The sequence below is a fragment of the Carex rostrata genome, chromosome 23 (assembly GCF_964058835.1).
Source record: "Carex rostrata chromosome 23, lpCarRost1.2, whole genome shotgun sequence".
In the NCBI taxonomy this organism is placed as follows: Eukaryota; Viridiplantae; Streptophyta; class Magnoliopsida; order Poales; family Cyperaceae; genus Carex; species Carex rostrata.
Genome location: NC_135940.1, coordinates 5,983,028 through 5,992,510, shown reverse-complemented (window position 1 = coordinate 5,992,510; position 9,483 = coordinate 5,983,028). Strand labels below are relative to the sequence as shown.

At 35.3% G+C, this 9,483-nt stretch overlaps 1 long non-coding RNA gene across 1 annotated transcript; it reads left to right on the top strand.

Annotated features, from left to right (window-relative positions):
• The first annotated feature begins 7,288 nt into the window (after window positions 1–7,288).
• On the top strand, window positions 7,289–9,210 carry LOC144575111 (uncharacterized). The gene is made up of 4 exons (XR_013518357.1): window positions 7,289–7,678; window positions 8,045–8,123; window positions 8,783–8,885; window positions 8,979–9,210. It is a non-coding gene; the product is annotated as an uncharacterized LOC144575111 (long non-coding RNA).
• Window positions 9,211–9,483: the final 273 nt, after the last annotated feature.

The following is a 9,483-nucleotide window of genomic DNA, read 5'->3' as shown; positions in this document are numbered from 1 at the left end:
GCTTGCTTTGATTTGTCGAGGGCCAAGAGGTGGGGGACAATAATTGAGAGGCAGTGTATAGTGTATGCTCTCTTAGCTAGTCTATATTTAAAGGGAAAAAAAAAAAATCCGGTATCTTTCAATCTTTCTGACACTTACCTGTTACATCTCTATATATATTTTAAATGAGAAGAAATCAAGTTACAACAATTTTTTAGTTATAATAAGATACTACAACTATTTTTTATATTTTCAAAGTCCAAATCGTCGATCTAAACCGTTAGATGTGATCTCTACAATAAAATGTGCTTGGAGACCAAATTTTATATTTTTTGGAATTTTTTTACTATTTATTAAGATGTGTACAAAATTCAATGGTTTGAATTTGACTAGTTTTTGTATCTATCTTAATAAATAGTAAAAAAATTCCAAAAAATGTAAAATTTAGTCTCCAAGCACATTTTATTGTAGAGATCACATCTAACAATTTAGATCGACGATTTGAACTTTAAAAATGTAGAAAAATAATTATAATAACTTATTGTAACTCAAAACTTGTTATAACTTGATCCCTCTCATTTTAAATAATAAATAACAAATTCTATATAAATGAAAAGGACAGAGAAAATGTAAAGGCCCAACATGGCACCCATGCCACGGCCCACATGCAAAGGATAAAATCCCCCTTCCAGAGATTTTTTTAGAGATTCTTAAAACCTATTTTGCAAATAGCACAATTTAGTGTTTGTTTTTGTCCCAATTCCTTAACAAATAACGGGACTCACATTTTTATTAGTATTCACCAATATCTCTTTAAATTAAGAGAAATATTCTGATACTCCGAGCCATCATACCCGAGCACATCCCCCAAGTAATTTAATAGAAAAACCTTCCAATATTATCTAACTTTCATTTCCAATGCTAATATCCAAACATTTAAAGCTATGTTTATAATATTTTAAAATGTTACTCACAAGCATATAAACCTCTATCTGAAAGCATTTCTAAATAGTTTTAACTCTCAACTACTTTTGTCTTCAAGCCAAAAAATGAAAGATTTTTTTCACCTATTCTTTTTTATTTTTTCTCTGATAATTATAATTTATTTTTCCGACGATTCGTGATGAATTTTACAAATCTAAAAATACGAACATTTTCTATTTGATTTTATCTTTCAAATAAGATCCATGAAGAAATACTTTTGAGTAATTTTAAAGTCATTTGTTTTTTTAAAAAGTAAAACTCATGAGCACTTTAAATTTTCAAGTTTTTAAATCTCAGTCTACAAACATTAAAATTTTCAAGGTTTTGTACACGAGGTTTATATGCTTTGTAAATGCAGTGTTATTGTTGAGTTTATATGCTTTGAAGTGTTATTGTTGAGGTTTAAATTCTTTTTATATATTAGGATTATATGTTTTATTCTCGAGATTTAAAGTGTTATTAATGAGATTTATATGCTTGTAAACAGAGGTTTAAATTATTTTGAAGCAAAATAAAAAAAACTGAAAGTCACAGAGATTTAAAGTGGTAAAAAAATTACGATACAAATATAACTCGAAAGTTATTTTTCATGGATATCATTTGAAAGAGAAAATCGGATAAAAAAACGTTCATATTTTTAGATTCGCAAAATTCATTACGAATCGTCGATAATATGGATGAGAATGATCAGAGAAAAAAAAAGTGGGTAAAATGAATATTTCTGTTTTTGGCTTGAAAACAAAAATAGTTAGGAGTTGACACTATACAGATTTAGAATTTTAATGCTTGCATATAGAGGTTTAAATGCTTGCGAGTAGGGGTGCACAAAAAATTCGAGATTCGTGATTCGATTCGAGTTCGATTCGAAAAAGATCAAAAAAAAATTTGATTCGAAAGTAATTCGGTTCGAAATTAATTCAAACCAGTTCGATTCGAAATTAATTCAATTCGAATTCGAACCAGGGCAGGTTCGAATCGGTTCGGTTCGAAATTTTTTTGGTTCGATTCGTTTGCAGCCAAAGAGTCTGGGGTTTTAGAATTTGAAGGAGGAATTTGCTGGCGCCAACTGTGTCCTTGCGTTTTGTTCTTTTTTGCTGAACGGTTTGGGAGAGAAGGCTTCATTATATCGCCTATACTCGGTGCTATAAACCGTAGACTCAATACATGAAGGTTTCCCATAAACCGTGTCCATGACTGAAAATAGCGTGGAGAGCATGATTCAAATTCAGACAGAATCGGTCTGATAACTGGGACCCATTAGTCGGGTTCAATGAGAGACAGGAGGCGCTGCTTCTATTTTTCCATCTGAACATCTCTGACGCTTTAAACTAACTATAATTTACTTCGGCCCAAATTTACCCGACGGCCCAATTTATTCAAATTCCGGTCAATGCATACTAGAAAAATGTTAGTCCCACAGTTCTAATCGATCACAGTCAAAACCGCTCTCCAGCTTGTAAAAGGAGCCTTGAGGTGTTTGTTAGAGTTACCCTAACGGATCTGGAATCCGTTATTGGGTTCGGATTCAGTATGGGTTTGAATTTAAATTTGCTTGGATCTAAATCCAAATATTTTTGCTCTCAATTTTGAATTAATTTTAAATCAAATCGAACCAATTCAAATTATACCGAATTGAATTCGAATTGATCTGTTAGGTTTGAAATCTATTTCAATTTTGAACTGGGTTCGGTTCGAAATAATTTCGAATTTGAATTCGAACCAGGGCAGGTTCGATTCGGTTTGGTTCCTTTGCAGCCCTAATTGCGAGTAGTATTATAAAATGTTATAAACATAGTTTCAAATATTTGAATATTAGCACTGGAAATGAAAGCTAGATAACATTGGAAGTATTTTTTTTTCTGTTAAACTAATTGGGGGACGCGCTCGGAGATTTTGTTTGGGGTACAATTATCAGGCTCCTTAAATTAATATAATAATATCTTTCACTGAAATACTTAAAAATATGCATTCTATATATTATTGGACAGTATTTTGAATAAAAATAATTAATACGATGCCACATTTACAGAGTAAGTTCACCGGTTATTTAAAATGGTTGAAGAATACTCAGGTTAATTGTATTTATCTGGTTAGGTGTATCATGGCCATTTTTATTAATATCCTAAAAAAAAAGATTTTTTTAAAACTGTCCTCACATTCGAATTTTTTTCAAAACTGCCCCGATCGTCCGACCCACGGGCTGTCCACACTCCTAGTAGACCGCCTCTCTGCGGGGTGGTTCTCTCTCTGTTTTTTTTAGAGATCTTAATATTTTTGTCACACCCCGCGGCCACGGGTCGTAACAGTTCCCCGCCGTAAGCATACAACGCCGTGTATGCTTACAAGGCAATTAACAATTCAATCAAAACAACACACAATTCAAAACAAGTTTCTAATATAAAATCAGAGTACACAGTTTGGACAGTAAATAATACAATATAAGTATCTCATCCGGATACCAACCATGAGGCCTACCCTAAAACTATACACCAAAATATCTAGGGTCCTGAGATGGTAAGCTTCTATGGCCTACCCTAAAACTATCCACCAAACTATACACCAAAATATCTCTCCGGAATCAGTCGCACCAGTACCTGTAAAATAACCGGGAGGGTGGGGGTGAGAATAAATTCTCAGTGCGAATTTGCCACAGTTCAGACTATTGGACTTGCAATCAAACTCCATATTCAAAAATGAAACCCAAACAATAACAATGCAAACAGATGTATATAATCATAAATAACAGTATACCAATGCTCGACAACAATTAATCAACCTGAAACACAGTTCACGGAATTTCCAAGATGAATTTCAAACACAACATATATTTGGCTTAACTTAATTTAATTCATTAGGGCTTGTAGCAACTACAGATGTTCTTTCGAGCTGGACCGTTATCAAACCTACATCTGTAGGGTTACAGGCGCCTACAGATGGCCAACCAAGGTGGGCCCTTTTATCCGACACCCATCTGTAGCTGTTTGGCTTAACCATATCCTAAGGTCTGGTTACAAGTCACCTATACAGGTCAACTTGACACAAATGCAATCACACGGAATCAAAGTCAGCCATACCGCTCAACTTTGCAATTTCATTCAAATAGAATCACAATCAGCTATCAGCTTTGCACAATTCATTAAACAGGTCAACGGATAGGTCACCGTCACCTTATCCAGCCACCTAAACAGGTCTGTCTGGCAAATTCTAACAGGTCAATGCATAAGTCAGCAGCGTCACCTTAATCCAGCCACCTAAACAGGTCGGTCTGGCAAATTCATAACAGGTCAACGCATAAGTCAGCAGCGTCACCTTAATCCAGCCACCTAACCAGGTCGGTCTGGCAAATTCATAAACACAGGTCAACGGATAGGTCACCGTTACCTTATCCAGCCACCTAAACAGGTCGGCCTAGCAGATTCATTCACATCAAGAACAATTAATAGAACTAATCAAATAATAACCATACCAACATGCCAATTAATCTTAACCGAACAATTCAAATCATTCTCATTTATGCAAGAATCAATATACATCATGAATTCCAAAATATGCAACAATTAAGCATTCAACATGACAAACGAATAAACAGTTTAATTCCTGAAAATAAAGTATCAAACAAGTCCAAGAATCCCGCACCTTAGTATGACGAGCGTACCGCTTAATTTAAGGATCGGACGTCTCGTATTGCCTCGCTAAGTCTTGCTCAACCGAGCCTACACCTATATTATACGTATACTTGGTTTAATTTGGATTCAGTGGTCCATACGTTTACTTAGGGTTTGTACAGTCCTAAATCAATTCTTATGTCTTGGTATCGATCCTTTTCGGTTCCTTCTTTCTTATTAAAAATCTCATAGAACGGTGCACAATTGCATCTAGGCCCTCTAGCCATATACCCTTTCACTTTGGTAACCATCAATCACCGTTTCACTACTTTGGTTCTCGGATCAATTCGATTTACCGTTTGGTTATCCCTAATTTGGTCAAAACCTCAAATCAGTCGTTAAATGTTCTAAAAATTCACGATCAGGAAGCAACCCTACCGATTACAAGTCTAATTGGTTGGGTTAAGTAAATCAAATCACGATTATGCCAACTTTCATTTTTTGCACGAAACCCTAGAAATCAGATTTCACAAATCGGAAGAAATCGGGAAAAAGATTGACAAACAAACTAGTAAGGAGTGTAGAGGAACTAGTCCTCGAGTAATTCGAACACAAATCTCGAGTTTAAAATGAGAATCTGAGAAATCAAGAAAATTCGAGGTTTTGAAAGAAAGAAGGAGAGAAAGAAATACCAAATAGGAGAGTTCGGAGAGATCCTCGGCAGCTTACTCGGTTCCGATTTCGATTTCTCGCAACAATCGGAGGTTTGAAAGGAACGGAAAGTTCTCACGTTCTTTCTCTTCTATTTGGGGAGAAAATCACAAGAAATGGGGAATGGTGAAGAGAGAGAGAGAGAGAGAGAAGCTTTGATTTGGGTTTTAGGGTTAAAAATACCCTGAATGCGGATGCACCCATCCGCACTGCGGGTGGCTTGACCCGCACTCAGCACTTAGTCGGTTTCCAGAAAATGAGTTTTAACACAGAAGTCATCCGCAGTGCGGGTCACCCATCCGCACTCGGGACTTAGGCAAATTTCGGAAAAAGTCCGAGCCTATTGCGGATGAAATCCACCCGCAGTGCGGGTCAAACCATCCGCACTCGGGACTTAGCCAATTTTTCAGGAAATTCAGCTCAATATAGGAATTCATGAGTGCGGCTGGACCCATCCGCAGTGCGGGTCACTCACCCGCACTCAGTACTTAGTCAATTTTGATCAACACAGAATTGCATGAGTGCGGATGCTCCCACCCGCACTGCGGGTCAATCCCATCCGCACTCAGCCTATAAAGTTTCAAAATCTCAAAATTTCGACGCGGTTTCGATTCACACTTAACCTACTTATTTAGGGGAACCTTAATTAAGGTTTAAACTTCCATTTTGTGAACATGATTTATCGATTCTTTCTTTTAAATCATTTGAATTCAATTGTAAAAATTTCGTAACGTAACAATTTTTATTTAAATAAACTTTAGTTTTTTTTGTTTAGGGTGTATGCCAAAAAATAAGATATTTGATATATTTATGAGTGAGATGTCGTAATTAAGGACTTTGATTTAATATTTATGAGTGATATATTTATAACTTTGATTTAATTTGTCAGTTGAATATCACAAGTCTAAAGATAACACTAATTAAGGATTTGACCTTGATTCTTAATAATTTATTTTATTCAAATATATATACACAAGGAAATATAGTTAGATTGCCTCAATAATGTAAACTTTTTTTTTATTTAGAGAATCATTGGATTATTTGATTACTGTCAACATATACCATTTGCTCGGAGATAGGTAAACGAACACAATAAATAGTAAATGCATTTTAAAATAATTATATGAATAATTCTTGAATAATCTCTTTGGCTTTTGACTAAACAAAATATCGATCGTTGTACGTCTATCGTTGAACGAAAACTTAAACTGAATTTTTGAGGCACTAAACGATATTTTTTTGAAATTTTGATGCAAAGTCCATTGGTATAGTGCAATGCACTAAAAACATTAGATTTGACCTCTGCTAGTAAATTAGCAAGTCTGGACTGATACATGGACCAAATTGCAAAAGTGATTATACCAGCATGTAGAGCATTAAAAAATACACAGAATTGACACAAAATTCAATTTATTTGGATTTTTCTACAGTTAGTTATGAATTTTCAAAGTTTAGCTTTCGAAAAAACTTTAAACAGCCATAACTTTGGCTAGGAAAGTCGGATTTGTGTGTATGACAACTTTTCGGAAAGGGGGGGGGACGAGATGGATCCGAATATCGCCCTAGGGGATTTTGCTTAGTGCTTGGCTACTGAGTTTAGAGTTGGTACTATATCAGAGGTCAGTCTAGAGTATTAATAAAAATGTGGGGGCAGTTTTAAAAAAATCTTTTTTTGTAGGTATTAATAAAAATGAAGCGTCTAATTGTCCACAGATTTTTGTCCACCATTTGTCCACAGATTTAACTTGCGCGAATACTGTAAAACTATTTTTACATACTGTATAATTATACAATATACACTACAGCAGAATTGGCTTTCTGCGACCGGTATCAGTGACCGGTGTTGACGCCGGTCGCAGATACTCAATTTCTCCTGAAAAAAATGAATTTCAATCAAAATTAGGCGACGAATTGTATCAGCGACCGGCGCCAACACCGGTCGCAGAAATTTTTTTTTTTTTTTAAATGTCGCTGAAAAAAAAATGAAAAAAACGCGGCTACTGAAAAAATCGAACGCGCCATCAAACCCTTCTCTGCCAAAATAAAACCTTCTCCGCCAAATCAAAACCCTAGATTTCTCTCTCTCTCTTTTGCCGCACCATCCTCTCTCTCGCACTCTCGCCTCACCATCCTCTCTCTCTCTTGCTCTCTCGCCTAACCATCGCCATCGCGCCAGCACAGACCCCCATCGCGCGAGCACAAACTCGCCAGATCGACCCACTGTGGCACAAGCAAGCTATCTTCTCGACTTCTCTGCTCTCTAAATCTGGCATCTTAGTGTAAGTTCTAATTTTTTTTAGTTGTGATATCTTTCCCCTCAGGTATGGACAGAGTTCGGATTAAACGGTGATAAATGACTTGCTACTGGTCAGAACTTGCGAGTGAGAGAAGACCATCAGGTGCATAAGCTTTCATTACTCCGCTGTCTTTTTAAAGTTTGTTAGGCACACTGAATTAAGTGGAATTGAGTTGAAAAGGTGGAATAGATGGAAAATTTTGCAATTAAATCCCTCTCTATTCCTTTAGATAGAATAAGATATTCTCGGGTGGTGGAATACCTTATGCTATAGAAAGAATGGGTTAGAATGAAAGATCCATTTGCTTTGGAATTAAATTCTACTTTGCCGAACACCTATGATATAATTGAACTTGTTTGGTATTAATCAGAGGCTTTTCTGAACTCACTATCAACAACTTTCTGAACTCACTATTTTTGCGGGGTGTTTGCTTAACTAAAGTTGAAAGTTTTAAATTATTAAACACAGGGGACCTATGTGGAAGGAATAAAGGAGGAGGTGGTTCTATCTCCTGGACATGCACTTTCTTTCATTGCTGCTGGTGAAGGTGTAGTTTAAATTCATTACTTATTTTCTTTTATTAAATTTTAGAGAAAGAGCTGCAAGTTATTGTGAACTTTAGTAATATTTGGAGGATCGTCGCTTGACTGGTGTAAGAACAGCAATTCTGGTGGATTATCAGAAAAATTTGTTTTGAAGAATTAATTGCAACTTTGGTTTAACAAATGCTAACGTTATCTAGAACTCTGTCCATACCTCTAAAGCTCAACCTAAGATGTATATTTGGTTCGGTTCGGTTCGCTCAACCAGGGATGAAGGTCATGTCTTCAATGTAGAATTGACTGTCCATACCTGAGACCAGGGATGAAGGTCATGTCTTCAATGTAGAATTGACTTACAGAAATGCTAGTAGTTGTCTATATGCACTAGGGAACTTTTATTTTAGTGATACAACCTTAGAAAATTTAATTATATTAGTGTTGTAACTCTGCTACATGCACAAAGTATGTATTTTAGTGTTGTAATTCTGTTATTTGCATGCAAAATCATTTGTAAGGTATGATAGATCAAAAGAATACTACATTTACAATATTTCTGGTATGCATACCAAGCGATTGTAAAATCAAATGTTTGAAAGTACTTGCAATTTTTTTTTGTTTAGCTATACTTTTTTCTAATGCGGTCTGTTATCCTCTCTTCTTTCAGATGTAATTGGCATTGTGCAAAATGTGTCATCGACCCTTAGCATAAGAAGAAAGAGTGACAATGAAACCATACCTAAGCGTGATATCACTATAGCTGATGATTCGTAAGTGACATTTACAAACTCTTTTTCTTTGTTAATTTTATGTAATTGCTCGTTTTGTTTCTAATGGCCTTTCAAAATGTTTGAAAATTTCAGGAACAAAACTGTAGTGGTCTCTTTATGGAATGATCTTGCTTAATTTGGGAAAATAACAATAGGTTAGCTTAATTTGGAAAAATAACAATAGGCTAGCTTAATTTGGGAAAATTAGAATTGAGAATTTTGAGAAACATGTGTTGTTGTTTTTATTTCATGACTTGAGCATTTTGAGGAAATTGTAATTGATATATACTATGGCAAAATTAGAATTGTTGTGTTGATATTGTTACTGTTGTATCTCAAATATAAAACCGTAATTTTGTATGATATTTAATGATACAATTGAATCGATCGAAAAATAAAATGAAAAAAACCCAAAAAAATTGACAGAAAAGTAAATAACCAAAAAAAAACTGACAAAATAGTATCAGCGACCGGATTTAACGTTCAGCGACCGTTAATTATGGTCGCAGATTCCTCTTCGTGACGTCAGCAAAAAAATAACAGCGACCAACCAAATTGGTCGCAAAAAAAGTATCAGCGACCGGGTGACGTCATTCAG